Source organism: Mixophyes fleayi, chromosome 9 (genome assembly GCF_038048845.1).
Source record: "Mixophyes fleayi isolate aMixFle1 chromosome 9, aMixFle1.hap1, whole genome shotgun sequence".
In the NCBI taxonomy this organism is placed as follows: Eukaryota; Metazoa; Chordata; class Amphibia; order Anura; family Limnodynastidae; genus Mixophyes; species Mixophyes fleayi.
Genome location: NC_134410.1, coordinates 1,943,537 through 1,961,816, shown reverse-complemented (window position 1 = coordinate 1,961,816; position 18,280 = coordinate 1,943,537). Strand labels below are relative to the sequence as shown.

Here is an 18,280-nt window from a genome sequence, read left to right as displayed (position 1 = left end):
TATTTGTAATGACAAGCAACAACGGCAATGAGAAAATAATACAGAAAGATTTTGGGCCTAATTCAACAATGAGTGCAAAGTGCACGTACACTTGTATATAATAATGTAATATAATATAGGTGTAAGCACTTAGACAGACTGAACACACCGCAGGATACACACAATGCATATATATATATATATTTCACATCAGAACGCACCAAGAAAAATAATAGTATCAATAGATTAGTATCATTAGATTAGTATCATTAGATTAGTATCATTAGTATTAGGAGTATCATTTGCGTACGAAGATGAATTGCACGTACTGGCGCTCGCTGGCATTTGGTCCTTTTCTGAGCATGCGCTGAAAAAGTTTACCTAAAATACGGCACGCAGCGGTATTTACGTTCCTTAATGAATCAGACCCTTTGTGCTGAATTCAGCGATATGTCCACTATTGAAAGTGACAATAAATACTATTGGATATGGATGCCCAACATACATTATATTGTGCAGTTTTATGGATTAAATATAACATCAGCATATTCAGTTTATCTGCAGCACTGAGGATTAACTGTTTTTAAAAGTGCAGCAACATTGTAGCAACAATGTAAAATGTACTAATAGACATGTACCAAGTTCTATATTAGTAAATAAGCAACATAAAAGTAAGTCAGAACTCAGACTGTTATTCAATATATGTCTGTTGAGCATAACACAATTGTATTACATTCTATACACACTAAGGGACTACATCTCCCAACAGATTATAATATAATTGTATTACACTCAGTAATCATACATAAATTCTCTTACACATAATACATCACATCCCCAACCTGACCATAATACAGTTCTACCAGTGTATACGGATATAATGTCTCCACTCATTGTCTGTGGACCCAAATGGGGGGTGTCCACTGACACAGAGGGAGGAATGTAACTGGTTGTGTCCCACACAGGATACTTATTATAAAGCATATTGCAACGTCTAATACTGTAACAATAGGCAACCAATCAGATATCAGCTTGTAACAGTGTTGTGTAGACAGATGAATGAAAGGGGATATCTGATTGGTTGCTATAGGTTACAGCACATTATTGCTCTTTGTACCATGTCAATGGTCCAGACAGAATATTGGTGATACAAACCCAAAGCTGGTTTATAGGAGAGGAAAAGGTCTATTCCAAAAACATAATATATTCAGAAGATTTAAAAAAAAAAAAATTTGGCAGAATTGTCAGAAACATATTCTTACATTTATACAATATAACATCCGGTGATTCCTGTATGAGATGAAACAGTGAATACAGAGTAAATGTATTACATGACACAATTGCATTTGGCTGTAGCATTGTTGTAGCACACGAGGAACACTCAGTGGTTTTGCTCCAGTTTGTTGAGTGATACTTTGTGAGTCTCTGCATGTTGACAGAAGCATGGCAGGAGGATGGGGGGGGGGGGGGGGGCTGCTCCCCCAGATTGCGGCTGAGTGACGAGGTGACTACGGATATGGTCTCTGGAGCTCAAAGAGTGAAAACAAAAACACATTAAGATGCTATAAAAACACAGATCAGTCTCAGGATAACATTTGGTTTATTCTACGTGACGAACGCGTCATTCTGACATGAGGACATACATGGCCTCTTAAGAAGAAGGAGACACTGCAGACGCGCAGAGGTCCTACATTATCTCTTACAATCTGTGGACGTTGTACACGTTGGATAATTTACAGAGAAGTCTGTGATTGTTTTCAGCACTGGGAGGAAAGAAATCTCATTAAACAAATTTGTATGCAGCAGATATAAGCAATGGCTCCATTATTATCCTATGTGATTATTATATGAATATATTATCATTGGATGGCACCTGTCACATGGTATGTTTCCCATGTGATATCTATTTGCAATCAGATAGGCCACACATAGGGGGAGGGAGGGATGGATTTGTGGCCACTAGAAGGTAGGTGGCTGGTCCTGGGTTTTAAAAAAAAAAAGTAAACCCCCCCCCCCCCCCCCAAAAAAACCCCCCAAAAAAACAGCAGGCAGCCTCATTAGGTCACCGGCCTATCGGGAAAATTCCAGGTAAGGCCTATGACCAATCCGCCCCTGTATTGTGGTCACTAGGATGCTCTCTCTATTGTATGGCGATCACAAATATGTTCCCTTTATTGCATGGTGATCAGTAGGCTGCTCTCTGCACTGTATATAAGTCCTTAGAGTGCTCTCTGTATTGTATATTAGTCCTTTGAATGTTCTCCGTAACACAAAATATACAACTTTGGTCCAGAGCCATAAAATGTCAATCGCACAAAAAATATTATTTCTATACTCTTGAAGAATCATGGAAAGTGTATGCTTCCTACATTCCCCCCCCCCAGGGCCGGTGCTAGGGTCCATGGCGCCCTAGGCACTTTGTCAAAATCGGCGCCCCCCCGCCGCAGGAACACTTTGAAAATAGGCTCCCTCCCCCCTCCCCACGTCTTTCCTTACCTTGCCTGAACACCGCCGCCTCTCTGCTCCGTCTCCTCTCCTCCACTCACTGACACTGTCGGGCCGTGGTGATGATGTCACGGCCCGACAGTCAGTGAGTGGAGGGGAGGAGACGGAGCAGAGAGGCGGCGGTGGTGAGCAATAGCCTCTTCCCCCCTCCCCCGTGCATCTGAATGCTGTGCGGCGGCCGTGAAAGGTATGGTCAGCGGTCGCCGCACAGTTTTAAAGTAATTTTCATTCTGTGGCGCCCTCCAGAGCCCCGCGCCCTAGGCAAGTGCCTAACCTTGCATAATGGGAGCGCCGGGCCTGCCCACCCCCCCCATACAATGTCTATTCAACATAAAAGACTTATATATATATATATATCATATATTGTACTATACTACCTATAGACAGTCCTATTAGCCATGAATAAATACATTTTAACAACAACTACCTGCACCTAGGCCAAAAATGTTGACAGTATTCCTGGTAAAACTGACACATCACAGATTAGCCAGGTCGTAAGGTTGCAAAAAACAGTCTTCATATATTTTCTGTGATTATCGGCTCACACTTACACTCTCTGCAATAACTTTATTATCAGACGAGGCTGGGAGCCAGAAGAGACAGAATTTGAGAACATTGGCTTTATTAATATCCTAAGGCGACTTGTGACGTATAAACATTTGTGAAGAAAATTATTTTGAATATATTCTGCCAATGTGTAGAACTTTTTTTCCTCCCGTTTTTTCAGGATAATAAGCCATTATGTCTTAAAGAAAATAAAATCTACTATTTATATGTCACAGGCTCCGTGCAAGGCTATTGGTCTCCATGTGACATGATTCAGGCTGACTGCTACAACCTCAGACAACTTATAACACCCCGAGGCACCAACTGCTGGAGTTAGCAGGTCAGCGATTTCCGCGCTGTGGTTTCGAGAAATCTGGCTCCTTGTATCTACTGTGCGGGATTTAGGTTGACACAGTACGGTGCCAAGTGGGTCCTAGACTCAAAACTTAACAAAACATTACGACAATATACTTTTTCATCTATCTTTAAACTTTTATAACACTTCAAAAATTGTATCAGTACAATATGTATAAAAGTGACGTCTCCTCTCTATCATCATCATCATCACCATTTATTTATATAGCGCCACTAATTCCATAGCGCTGTACAGAGAACTCACTCACATCAGTCCCTGCCCCATTGGGGCTTACACGCTAAATTCGCTAACACACACACACACACACACACACACACACAGACAGACAGAGAGAGAGAGAGAGAGAGAGAGAGAGAGACTAGAGTCAATTTTGATAGCAGCCAATTAACCTATTAGTATGTTTTTGGAGTGTGGGAGGAAACCGGAGTATACGGAGGAAACCCACGCAAACACGGGGAGAACATACAAACTCCACACAGATAAGGTCATGGTTGGGGTCAAAGTCATGACCCCAGTGCTGTGAGGCAGAAGTGCTAACCACTGAGCCACCGTGCTGCCCTCTATGTCTGGTTAACAAAGTGTTGTCATATCCATCAGTACCGACCATTGATCACCGTATTCCAAGAGTTAGAGACTTTAGAGACAGTTTGTTACAATTGCAGTAGGATGGTACATTCGGAATCCCCGAGGGTAAAACAAAACACAACAGGAGGATAAGCAGTGGGGGGCAATAGAGGATAATTTATGCCAGCGGGTTAGTTCTTTGACTGTGTCTTCAATTGGAGACATAGAAGCCAAATGGGACTTACCTAACTCAGACATCTCGTGTTCTCTCCAGATAAAGCAATTCCTGAACCCGTAAGAGAACTAGAAAACTAGCAATGACTGAATTGACGTGTTTGTCACCCGCTTGCCCGTTTCACCTACTGACCATCATATATAAATGGGTAGTAGAGAATCTTTTTACTCAATAACAAAAATTCCCAAGGGATTGACAAAGGGACTTGGGTGGTCTAGTTAGACAATTGGCCTAAAATCTTCCTGACAACTCAAGCGTGTTCGGTTAGTACAACGGTAATGGAGACCCAATATAAAGTCCTTAATGGATGACATTGATGTCCTAATCTTCTTGGTGAAATTTAACAAGGGGTTCCAAATACATGCTGGAGATACAACGAGGCCCTGGGGACACTTCTCCACATTTGGTGAGATTGTCCAAGAATCCATCACTTCCGGGATGGAATGATTTCCAACTCAAAAGAAATTCTGGGAGAGGGGGTCCAGGTCAGGTTGTGCTTCTGGCTCCTTAATAAGACAACTTCCCAGTAACCCAGGACAATAAATGTCTATTAAAGCATCTGAGCTGTGCAGCAAAAGCAGAGACCTTGGTCCACTGGACACCTCCTTCCCCTCCAACGTTATAAGAACGGTTTGTGAGGATGGACGATCTTATATTATTCTCCACTCACACAAAGTCTAATTCACTATTTGTGGTAGATACTTGGAATTTGCTGGCGCTATATAAATAAATGTCGGTGACGTTGATGAAGATTTATGAATTCCGTGAAATACCCCTCATTAAAAAATATCCATCCCCTAGTTTGTATCATCCTATATCTCTATTACCCACTTTAACCCTCTTCCTTTCCTTCCTCCCTCTTCCTTTTCTACCCCGGTTACACTTTCTGTTTTCTTTTTAATTTAGTTGTTTTTTGTGTGTTTTTGCTTCCTTTTTGCCGACCTTATTAGTTGTTAGATGTTATTATTTCACAGTTTGTGTGAAGCTCTTTTTTAATTATTTAATGTTAGTTGGTTATTTTGATTCCAATCTGGTTTCCACCTTCATTGATGGCATAGAACTGAAACATTATCTCATATCATTTGTTACATTGTATCATCATTGTGAGGCTTGTTAAGTGCTACGTGGATTAATCCTGATATTACTTTATTGTTTTCTGTTTATTTGTTGACATTGTGTGGCATTGGTTTCTATAAAACTTTAATAAAGAAATATTACATAATTGGGTAAATTATAGACGTAAAATATAAAAAGGAAATAATTCAGCTGGGTATATTGTAGATAAAGGGAAATTACAGAACTATAAGAACACTTTTGGCCACAGAACTAAACCATTTCCCAGCGGTGTAAACAGTTGTGGGGTCTGTAGGATAATATACAGGAGACCTAGCAATGTTCCTGCTCATCCATGTAAATGATTATGTGATACTCTTTCTATATGGACAGCTTATATCCTGCCGATATACCACAGCTTTATTCTCCACTGCAGACTTTACATGTTTAAATAAATTCCATTGAACATTTATGTTTGAATTTTCTGATAATTGTGCATTTTGTTTTCACAAATATTAAATATGTAATATTTATATAGAATTATTGGACAGGGCGTTTTAGCGTTATTCATGAAGTTTATTGCATGAAGCAGAGCCATCCGCTGGAATGTTTCTGTTCATCAGTTTTGTCGCTGTAGTAATGTTTTCTTGGCGTGTTTATGTCCATACAATTCATATACTCTATTACTACAAATCATATCAATAACTAAAGAAAAATCAGTTGCCGTAATTGGAGAGTAGACTCTAATACGAGTCCTCTGACTAACCTAAGCCTGTATATATTACATACATAGTAACATAGTAACATAGTTGATGAGGTTGAAAAAAGACACCAGTCCATCAAGTTCAACCTATTTTGGATCTCCTGCGATCCTGCACTTATATTTGAAATTGATCCAGAGTAAGCAACCACCAATCTGTTTCAATTGTGAAATTCCCCCCCAGACCCAATATTGCAGTCCTATTTTTACCCTATATCCACTACTGTCCTTCATTTTAATTAACGGTCGTATCCCTGGATACACTTTATCACAAAAAATTTGTCTAACCCTTTCTTAAACATATCTATTGAATCTGCCATCACGACCTTCCCTGGCAGTGAATTCCATATCTTGACTGCCCTTACTGTAAAGAACCCCTTCCTTTGCTGGTTGCGAAATTTCCTCTCCTCTAACCTTAGGGGGTGACCGCGTGTCCTGTGTATAAAAGTTGGGGTAAAAAGTTCCCATGAAAGCTCTCTGTATTGAGCCCTAATGTATTTGTACATAGTAATCATATCTCCCCTTAGACGCCTCTTTTCTAAAGTAAACATGCCTAAACTGGCTAACCTTTCCTCATAACTTAATGACTCCATACCCTTTATCAATTTTGACGCCCTTCTCTGAACCCTTTCTAGTTCCAAATTATCTTTTTTATAGAGTGGTGCCCAGAACTGTACTGCATATTCAAGATGAGGTCTTACCAATGATTTATACAGTGGCAAAATTACACTGTCTTCCCTTGCATCTATGCCCCTTTTTATGCATGCCAATACTTTGTTTGCCCTTGTAGCTGCTGCTTGACATTGAGCACTATTGCTAAGTCTACTGTCTACGAGCACTCCCAAATACTTTTCCATTATAGATTCTCCTACATTAATTCCATTTAATTTATAGATGTGTTCTTGTTTTTGATCCCTAAATGCATAACCTTACATTTATCTATGTTAAACCTCATATTCCATTTGGCCGCCCAATCCTCCAGTTTATTTAAGTCCCTCTGTAGAGAAGCTGCATCTTGCTCTGATTTTATTACCTTACAGAGTTTAGTGTCATCTGCAAAAATAGAAACTTTACTCTCTAAACCATCACCAAGGTCATTAATAAATATATTAATAAGGAGTGGCTCCAGCATGGAACCTTGAGGTACTCCGCTTAAAACTTTTGACCATTTAGAAAATGTTCCATTTATTACAACTCTCTGTTCCCAATTCTCTAACCAGTTTTCGATCCAAGTACAAATGTTGCTTCCTAGACCCAGTTCCCATATTTTGTAAACCAACTCTTGTGTGGCACTGTATCAAAGGTATTTGCAAAATCTAAGTAGACCACATCTACTGTGCTGCCCTGGTCTAAGTTCCCACTAACTTCCTCGTAGAAACTAATTAGATTAGTTTGACATGACCTATCCCTCACAAATCCATGTTGATTCCCACTAATAATCTTATTGTGCAACAAGTAATCTGGAATACTGTCCCTTAATATACCTTCCAGTAGTTTCCCCACTATTGATGTCAGGCTTACAGGTCTATAATTCCCTGGTTATGATCTCGTCCCCTTTTTAAACAACATCATCTGCTATTCGCCAATCCCTTGGTACTGAGCCTGATGAGATTGAATCTCTGAAAATTAAGAATAGCGGTCTAACTATTTCTGAGTTTAGCTCCATAAGTACCCTTGGGTGTAGTCACACCTGCTCTTGTGGCGAGCACATCTCTCTGCATAGCATTATGTGTACACTTACTGCACCAGGGAGGTCGGACCTGGATGCTGCTATTATATACCGCATTTTAGCCTATACGTTGTACGGTTTTTGCACAATGTTTCTGTATTTTTAGAAATGTCTCTCATCAATTTCATATCTGCAGTAATACAGGTGTCACAGTGAGATTTGTAATATGTTTATTAGGAGAAACCTTTCTTATCATGTTCAATGTCTCAGCTAAATGAAGTGTTGTTGTTTTAACCTCACATCCTCCAGTTGATTAGATGATTTGCAATTTGTTGCCCTCAATACTTTTATTACCTTAGGGCACATCCAGATTGACTTTTTGAAGGTATTTGGCACTTCAGATAATCTCCTAAAACATCTCTCTGTTCACTTGAATGAGATTCTTAACAAAATATTCCTACACGCCTATTGCGTTTTTCTTTTTTTATTGAAAGATACAAAACGCAACAGTTAAAAGTATAGATTAAATCTGGGCAGCATCTGACCTCCTCTGCAAATTCTCCATCCTCTTATCTCATTTAAATAATTTTATTCCACAAAACAAAAATAACATATTTGGATGTAGATATAACTTCCCTGAGCAAAAAGATATCCAGACTCTCCCAATCCTTCTCATTGCAAACACAACCACACGGAAGCTGCAAATTCAGCCACTTCCTCTAAAACCGGACATAATTAGATGTGTGACGTGGCAGAAAAAACATTTACGCTGCAGTTTTGCATTTTTTTCGGTCTTTATAGACGGCTGATCCTGTATCTGAGCTTATCATCATCATCATCATTTATTTATTTATATAGCGCTACTAATTCCGCAGCGCTGTACAAAGAACTCACTCACGTCAGTCCCTGCCCCAATGGAGCTTGCAGCCGGAATTTCCTAACATGCACACACAAACAAACGCACACACACACACACGCGCACACACACACACGCACACACACGCACACACACACACGCGCACACACACAAACAAACGCACGCACACACGCACATACGCACACACTCACACACACACACACACACACAAACACGCACATGCTGGGTCTATTTGATTGCAGCTAATTAACCTACAAGTATTTTTTTTGGAGAGTGGGAGGAAAGCGGAGCACCCGGATGAGGGTGACATATGGATTCAGACTTATTCACAAGTGTCAGAAATGAGGAGTATTTAGATCTAGGGGTCGGTGGAGGGAACAGAACCAGTCTGGTAACAGAATAAAGTTTACTGACCAGGATTGGATGATTGCAGAAGACTCTCAGGGCTAGATTTACTAAGTAATAATATAGAACTAGTATCCAGCACTCTGAGGGGTAGATTTACTAAGCCGTGGGTTTGAAAAAGTGGGGCTGTTGCCTATAGCAACCAATCAGATTCTAGCTGTCATTTTGTAGAAAGCATTAAATAAATGAAAGCTAGAATCTTATTGGTTGCTATAGGCAACATCCCCACTTTTTCAAACCCACAGCTTAGTAAATCTAGCCTTCAGAGTGCTGGATACTAGTTCTATATTATTACTTAGTATCTAGGACTGAGGATGACAACTTATAACACTGGCACCCGGGTCCAGAGTTACATTCAGGGCCAGTGTAAGCCCTGGGGACGACCTAGGGAACACCCCCTGGCCAATCGGAAGTAGCGCCAACCCCCCTTGGACATTGTACCCCCCACACCCCAGCTTGGCATCATAGCTCAGCACCACAGCCGGCGCTCCATGTGAGGGCTCCACACTGGACGAGAGGCATGATGCCACTCATTCAGAGTTTTGGGCACCCCATAACCATTGGCGGACTAGGTGATCTGGTTACAACAACCTTTTTCACAGAGATAGTCCTGGGGTTTTTTGCTCCCGGGAAGTTATTCTTCTTATAATTCTCTTAAAGACATAATTACCGCTCAATATTCCTAACATGAAGGGTCACAAATATTTTTGTCTCATTGTATTTACTTGAGAGAAGACATAACATTTGTGTCTCAGAGCTTCCAGACCAGTTTGGAACAAGATGACGGCTGGAACGAAGTATTAACACAATGAAGGAATCAGACGAAGGGCGAGCAGAGATCAGCTCTCTGCAGGCAGTAATTGGCACAATTCCATTGTTATACTAATTGATCCCTTTTCTCCCTCTCTGTGATCCACATTTTGTTTTACACAAAATAATATTCTTCCAAAAATAGAAGCGGCCAAACAGAAAATGTCTAAAATCCCCCTGTCCGGATAATAACTGATAACAAGAGGCTGAGTCATTAAGGAGAGCAAAGCATAAAAAGGAGTAACTTTGTACCTATTGAAAACCATGTTGCATTAGAGGGGGAGGTTAATATAAACTGTGAGGACAGATTTATAGTTGGGGTAGGACATGTCCTAGATCAACTTTACATTTTAGTGTAAAAATAAAGCTATCAAGTATTTGTGCTCTACATGGAAAACAGCCGGTATTTACCTTACATCATAGTTGACTACACTCCCGAAATGTCCGGGAGACTCACGAATTTTTGGGAGTACTCCAGGGCTCCAGCGAGAGCAGAGCAACCACCTCTTTGGTGAAGTGGATAGGGGTGGGGCTAATTGAGTCATCCTGCTCCCGCCTCCTGTCATAATAGGCCAAAATTGGTATTGTATAGCAGGAGGCGGGGCCTAATCACACGGCAAACATTGGAGAACTCCTGGAGGGGTGATCTCCAAATTTGGCAAGTATATCTTATGTGCAAAATAATAAATTAAATTTGCACCCCTTGCATTGTAACATGGTTTGTCCTGGAAAATATTTACTCTTTGTTTCTCCTTAATAGTTTTGTAGTTATGTATAGTTCTATAGTTCGTTCACACACTGTACACAGAAATTTCCCCCCAAAGTGATAGAAAGGGTGATCTTTCGGTACAGAAACATAAATGAAGATCGTACAACTAATATATCCAAAGTCTGTATGCGACCGTTGTATACAGTACTTGGGGATCCCGGGTAATATAAGTCATATTTTACGTTTTTTTATGCCTGGCATATCGTCATAGTGTCAAACAATTCATACTTATTATTTATTTTAAAAGAAGAGAGGAAAGTCGCAGTACATATCTACTGATGATTTAATAAAACAATTTTCTAAAAATGTTCATCATTATAAAAGCCGAGATGCCGCATGAAATCGCAGAGTCCTAAGTCAGCGTCCTTGGTTATAGGAGAAGAGTTAGAGCAGATCTGGGTTAGATGTATATTAATTTCATCTCAAGATGTGAAGCTGATTCCCTCAGTATAGATACATTAGCATTCAGTAGCGGATTTGTAGGATAATAGTATTACATGCAACTTCCCGCACTGTTGTCATGGATTCCGCACACCCAGATACTTCTGGCTGTAAACCAACAGTCTTTGCACAATCTCATTTTTTATCTACCAATTTCAATTTAATTATGTCCAAAATTGTTTTTGCCACGCTGGAAATATATATATTTTTTCGCTTCCATCTGAGGAATTACGCTGTAAAGATAGAAAAATAAAAAGAGCGGCACTTTGTAACCCAGGACGGTCTCTTTAATCCCATCAACACGTCTCTCTTACGAGGTTATGAACTGAGCGCAGCTGGAGGCGAATGTGAGGCAAAATGGTGGCGGCGCGGCTAACGCTGGGCGGTCAGAGCTACGTCTGGCTGTAATTTGCTTCTTTGCTCAATCCCAGTATACAGTTTGAAATATATTTTTCCTTGCTTTGTAACAACATCAATACATGGGTGATATTCAATCACACATCATTTATATCGGCATTGATATAGTAGATTGTCAGCTCTTCACATGAGTAATTTCCAGGCTGGGAAAGTGAGGAGTGCAGAGGAAAATTGCTTCCCTGAAAGAAACAAATGAGTTTTAAAACCAAATAATCCATCACTAAAGGTGTAACTTGGAAGTTGCTTTATTACAAAATGATCCCAGCTGTGCGGCAATGGAACAGCGCCCCCCGGTGTGCAAATATTTGCTGTACTTTGCAATTACAATGAATAAATCATATCATTTGTATATGAATACACTGGCATCACAGAGCAAAGGCATCGCTGCACTTGTTTTAGTTGATTAGGGATTATGAGGTTGTAGTGAATTCGGTCGGGACATTATTATACACATTCAGTAATGACAACTACCCCACTGCAGCCTGGAATACGTACCTGGGGCTTCCTCCAGTATTTCCCTGTGGTGCCAGCAGAGATTGCAAAGTAACATCTGTATTCCCAGCGGAAGGAGTACCGTCTAACGGCTGCATGGGCGGAGGGCATCAGCCAGCGGGTTAGCCACCTTCAGTATTCACTGGATACTGCTATTGGAAGCCAGATTCATAGGTCATGTGATCCCCCACCTAATACCACATCTATACATATGTCTCCCCTCCCCCCATCTATATATGAACCCCCACCAGCCCCTGCGTTGCTCAGGGCCCCTCCATCTACTTCATACATCGCAGACCCTTATTTACCGCAAGCTGTATTATTGGTGACACTTATAAAACCAGTGCAAAGGAGACCCGAGTGTCACCAAACCAACCACTTAGACACTTACTTTCACTTTATAAATCGTACAAAAATAATGGCAGAATAGGAAAAGATTATTATGATTGGGGGCGGAGTTTGTGCAGATCTGGGGCGGGGCCCCAATTGTTGTCTTTATAAATGTTGGGAGGTATGAAACAAGATTATCCCTAGGGGGAGAAGCGTGGTTGTTACAGAAGATGTGAGGGACAGAAGATGTCAGTCTTCATAGGCAAACCGAGGAGGGGGGGGGGGTTTCCTAGTGCATGGAAACCCCCTCCAAGCCTGGGGCACTGTATAATTGAGAAGACTGGACCCTGCACCCGCTTCATATGACTCTGCTTGAAAAGGGAGAGCTGCGTGCACCTAACAGTAGTACACGCAGCATTGCCCATGTATATTATAGGGATAGGGAGAGTTGGAGAGCAGCTGAGCAAGGTCTAAAATTATAGCTACGCCCCCATGCATGCTGGTCACGCCCACTACAAATCCTGCATTTGCCCCTGGTCCTGGTCTAATATCTATAGTGCGTTGTCTCCATACGGAGATATTTATATCTACTGAAACTATGCAATAAAACTGGAGCTTACGCCCTATAGCCGACTACTGTCCGCTGATGCCAATAGTTAGATACAAACACAAATCAACCTAAGAATGAATGATTGATAAATAAAACCTAATCATTAATAATTTGTACCATTTTAATAATATTAATTCTCATTTGTACGGTAATCGTTATTTGTTTACTGATTTCTTCATTAAATCCGTTGCCATTATTACCATTACCATTATTTTTTATTGCATTATTTATTTAATACTGTTATTGTGTCTGGGTTTGGTCTGTTATTTATTTTTTCTTTGTCTGTGTTATTTGCATTATGGATACTTTATTTTAGCAAGGAACCCCTGATTCACATCCATCACTCTCTGTCACACATTCTGCGCCCCACTTTTGTACTTCTTTATATTGAATGCGAGTTAGCGATTTACTATATTAAACGTTCAGGGAAACACCATCTGTTATAGTTATTTTGTACTAGTACCAGTAATGTCACTTAAACAAGGAGGATAACCCCCAATATCCTCCCTCTTTTTATTAGTCTGTTAAATATCTATTTACAACACCGTGCAAAACTATACCCTAGAATATAAACTTTATCCAGTTAGTTACATTGTGTTTTAAATATAATATGAACATGTCAGTGTGCTGTTACATTGTAGCAGACAGTTCAGTACAACACGATCGCTGCTAGACGAGAATAAAACAATTGATAATCTTCGCAGGTCTTTAGCTAAATGATTATAAATCAACATACATCAGTCAGCAAAACCTAAGAGTGATATTATGGGTCTGGAAATGAGAGAGTCGTAGCCACTCCATCGAGCACCTGCTGCTAGACTCTCAGCCATGCAGAATAGGATGCACCTCTATGGCTGGGTGACTTTCCTTATTAAAAAAACACAGTAGGGTGCACAGTAGGATGCTCTAAAACAACCCTTTGTAGTCATTTCCTTGAAAGAAATTTCCCAAGATGATAACTTGAGAAGCGTCTAATCTTGTGACCGGCGAGATTGGAAGACGTTGCTGTAGGTGGTTTTCACAAGAGCCCATTAGATCACAGCTGATCACACCGACATGCAAAAAATCCTGATTTTATTTTGCAAAGGAATTAAGGATTTGTTTCTTCCGGTATAAAAACAAGAGACCTGTAATCACAGAGCTCCTTCCAAGGGAGATTGTTGTTGTTAATTCTCGGTTGATTGACATACTGGGATTAAATGGGCGAGGAACGAGCTGGATGATTCTTAATGAATCCATAGATATAAATGGATCTCATGAGTTGTACAATTACTGCGCCGTATGGTCGATATGAGCGGAACTGTGCGAAACGTCACACGAATGGGACTTTGTGGAGGAACACGCAGAGGTGCGAAGTTCTGGTAATACAACCTCCAAGCGACGCTTCTGATTCGCCGTTCTGCAGTATGATGCGTATTTGTAGCGTTTATAGTCTATGATTAGCCAGGGCCTGATTATAAGGTTCAAATTTCCCCTAGGTTACTACAATCATAACGTCCACTCGCGCTCCACGCCAGGCTAATATATGCTGTAGGTAAGAACAAACATCCTTCATTTCAAATTTGGATTCCCTCACCCACCAACCAATGTTTATGTTCCCAATACTTAGGAATTTTAAAAGGGTCATTGCCATCTCTGTCACTTATTTTGTTTTGATTAAAATCAGAATGGAGGCATCAACGAGCGCCACTGGTCATGACGATATAAAGCGGGAGGAGTGGCCACACCTTCTGCGCCTGTTGTCATCCTTCTCTCTCTACACGTTATCCTCAACTGTCTGCTCAAAGATAACATGTTGTTGTTTTCAGCCTTTACCATTTGAATACTTCTAGAAAACCTCGCTAAATTCGTCTTTTATATTTTATTTTTACTTTGGAAAACAACTATTCTCTTATATTTTAAATTTTTTGTTTATATCTCTCTGTCACAATTTTGAACCCTGACAAATGCTGTCTATTTACCGATGCCTATGATTTGCTCACAGACTGAGAAAACTATTAAACTGACAAACATTTATCCTCAAAGGCAAAACAAAGAAGATCACTAGATAGTTCTGGAACACAGAAATAACTCTGATCGCACTCTATGGCGCCAATAACTCCGATCTCGCTATCCTATCGGGATAAAGTCCTGGTAAGGAGTATGGACAAAGTGCCCCTGAATAAGGGAAATCTTGGGGAGGAAGACACACAGGTCAGCAAAGAGTTAGGGGGTCCCTATACACTGGTAGTGAGAGTGAGACTAATAAAGTGTTTATTGTCCAGATACCAGTGTACAGGAAAGAAAGAGATATATATCTACATCTCTCTCACAGTCCACAATCTGGATACATTAAACAATATATTACGCTCCCCCTGACCTGCCACCGTCCTGCTGGGAGACATTACTCCTATTTGTGCCCCGGTGTGACTGGGGCCCGATCACATATTACATTTACCTCACCTGACTATGTAATATTTATTGAACACATCTGCAGGGAGACGCATGGATGGGGCAGGAAGCTCAGTTCTATAAATTGTAACAGATTGGTACAACATGTTTAAGTGACCCAGCGGATACGTGATCCGCTTCTCATGTAACGGCACAATTAATCCTATATTTTATCTGCTCATGAATAATGCATCAGTTCTGCGTTACAAATCCTGCTCTAAAAATGATTAAAGGCTACTTCATAACCATTTAAAGATGGCGAGGAACCCAACAAAACATGTCTTCTGCAGGAGCCGGTACAAGGATAATGCAGACTGGATCTGGTTACAAGTAAATGGACACTTTGCCGAAGTCTAACGCTGTAACCGATTACCTGCAGGTGATCTGCGGGAAAAGTCTTTATAGAGTAAACTTTGTCACTTCATCTGTTGCACTACATCTGTCAGCATGACCCCTGCAAGCAGCTGTGTCTATAGAGGGGTAATCAGAACACATGTTTCGTTATCCAACACATTTGTGTGTGCAGAATTAGGGGCGGCCTCTGCACCTCTTACATTACTGCAGTCTTCTGTTTTGGCTTATTGGTAGCAGTCTGCTGCTGAGTAGGAGATGAACAATGGCGAGGAGCAAGCAGGACCCCCATTGTCAGCTACATCTAACAGTTATCACCGGTGCCTATGAAATCTTGGATGTAAATACTAAGGGGAAATGCAACGTGAGAGGGGGTCTCAGGCGGGTATAACCTTCACTAACAGTGCCCGTTACCCCACTCTCATCACAGTAACATATGTACATATAACTGTATGATATCCGGGATCGGGGGCCATTGCTGCGAGAGAATGTTTACTGGCGCTGTGGACATAAATGATACATATTATCATATTGCATATTATTGTGTTTTAGCAATGTGTCCCTATAACTCTGTAATGTACGTCAGACACTGGGTACATAATATATAGCAGGTGTCACCAAGCCAGAAACATTTACTTCTATTTAACAACAGCTTATTGTGGAGAGAACAAAAAATATTGTATCTTAATTGCTGTAAAAACTTTGTTGCAGATGTTACTGATGATTGTAATCAAAATACTGTTTTATGACCGAAGGTTCTCCCCACACAATCATAACTTTACCAATATCCACGCTTTTGTCAGTTTTGTTTTATACTTTTCCAATACTTCTTCTTCGTTATTATTATCATCAGTCGAGGACGATTGCGATGGATGAGTCCAACCTTTAGTATTCTTGGATTTAGTATAAAGTGGATCTAACAAACACTGATACAGCTGGATCAATAAGATCCTAGTGTCATGGATCTAATACCGCTGGCCAGCAGGAGAGGGCCAATGAGGATCCACCCTCCGCTGCCCTCCGGTGACCTCCGCTGCCCTCCACTAGGTGATGTCATTGCATTCATATCACAGACTTCCCTGCAAAATTAAATGGCCCTGATGTCTCCTCTGGACTGACAGACTTTCATTCACAGTAGTGGTGATAGCCTTTTGTCTGCCATATACATTATATATATATATTACACACACAAGCACACACACATATATATATATATATATATATATATATATATATATATACACACACTGTATATACAGTGTACATAGCATTGCTAGGTCCACAACACTGCAATATATATACACTATATCAACAAAAGTATTCAGACACTTGACTATTACACTAACAGGGACTGTAATGACATTGTATTCAAATACATATACTTTAATATGGAGTTGGTCCCCCTTTTGCAGTGATAACAGCTTCCACTCTTCTTGGAAGGCTCCACAAGATGTTGGAGTGTTTCTGTAGGAATTTGTGCCCATTCATTCTGTAGAGCATTTATGAGGTCAGACACTGATGTTGGACGAGAAGGTCTGGCTCACAATCTTCGTTCCAGGTCATCCCAAAGATGTTCGATGGAGTTGAGGTCAGGGCTCTGTGGGGTCAATCAAGTTCTTCCACACCGAACTCATCAAACCACGTCTTTGTAGTCCTTGCTTTGTGCACTGGGGCACAGTCATGTTGGAATAAGAAAGGGCCTTCCCCAAACTGTTGCCACAAAGTTGGAAGCATAACGTTGTCCAAAATGACTTGGTATGCTGAAGCATTAAGATTGCCCTTCACTGAAGATAAGGGGCCTAGCCCAAACCCTGAAAACAGCCCCATACCATTATCCCTCCTCCACCAAAACCTCACAGTTGGCATAATGCAGTCAGGCAGGTAACGTTCTCCTGGCACCCACCAAACCCAGACTCGCCCATCTGACCACCAAACAGAGAAGCGTGATTTGTCATATTAAAGTAATTCTATCGTTTTCAAATAAGCATTGCATAAACGATTGTATTGTATTTCCAAAGCACAAAGTAATTTATTTTAGCAGATGTAAAATTTAACAGTTCAATACATAATTATAATACAGTACAGCCAATACCAAAAGATAAATACACACGCGCTCCCACTGGCACCAGCGAACTGTATTTCACTCCAGAATACTGTGGTCAGAGTAGACTGAGGCCAGTGCCAGTGAGAGCTGTTATTATATACACTCAGTGTTACAGAGAGAACAATGCAGATGACGTGGCTTCCTTCTATAGGTCCAGGCTTCAGGTGGGTCCAGTGTAAACAGGTCATAGGCCAGTTCAAACAACCCCCTCCAAGGCTGAGGGTCAGCATTCCAGATGATTCTCCCACCCAGAAACCAGTTTAAGCGAGTCTATTTATATATTACAGTCAGTATCACTTTTAAGTATTTATTCCCTAACATCACTAACTACAGTATGCAATGTGCGATCTCTTCGGCGAATGAACCGGACAACTGCTGATGAATAGGGGATTAAAATGATATCAGACATGACACTTTTCCTATAACCTGAACCTTAAATAACACTAAAGCGTACATATAATCATAATATACAAACTAATAATAAACTAAATACAATCTGCTCATAAATCACTGTGGATTGGAATCATTATAAATATGAAATATAAAAATAACTAAAT

At 40.6% G+C, this 18,280-nt stretch overlaps 1 long non-coding RNA gene across 1 annotated transcript in view; it reads right to left on the bottom strand.

Moving 5' to 3' along the window:
- Positions 1-10,923: 10,923 nt before the first annotated feature.
- LOC142101392 (uncharacterized) overlaps positions 10,924-18,280 on the bottom strand; it is a 41,818-nt gene continuing 34,461 nt past the window's right edge. Inside the window, exon 5 of the long non-coding RNA XR_012679000.1 lies at positions 10,924-11,585. This is a non-coding gene — a long non-coding RNA (uncharacterized LOC142101392). The remainder of the gene's footprint in view (positions 11,586-18,280) is intronic.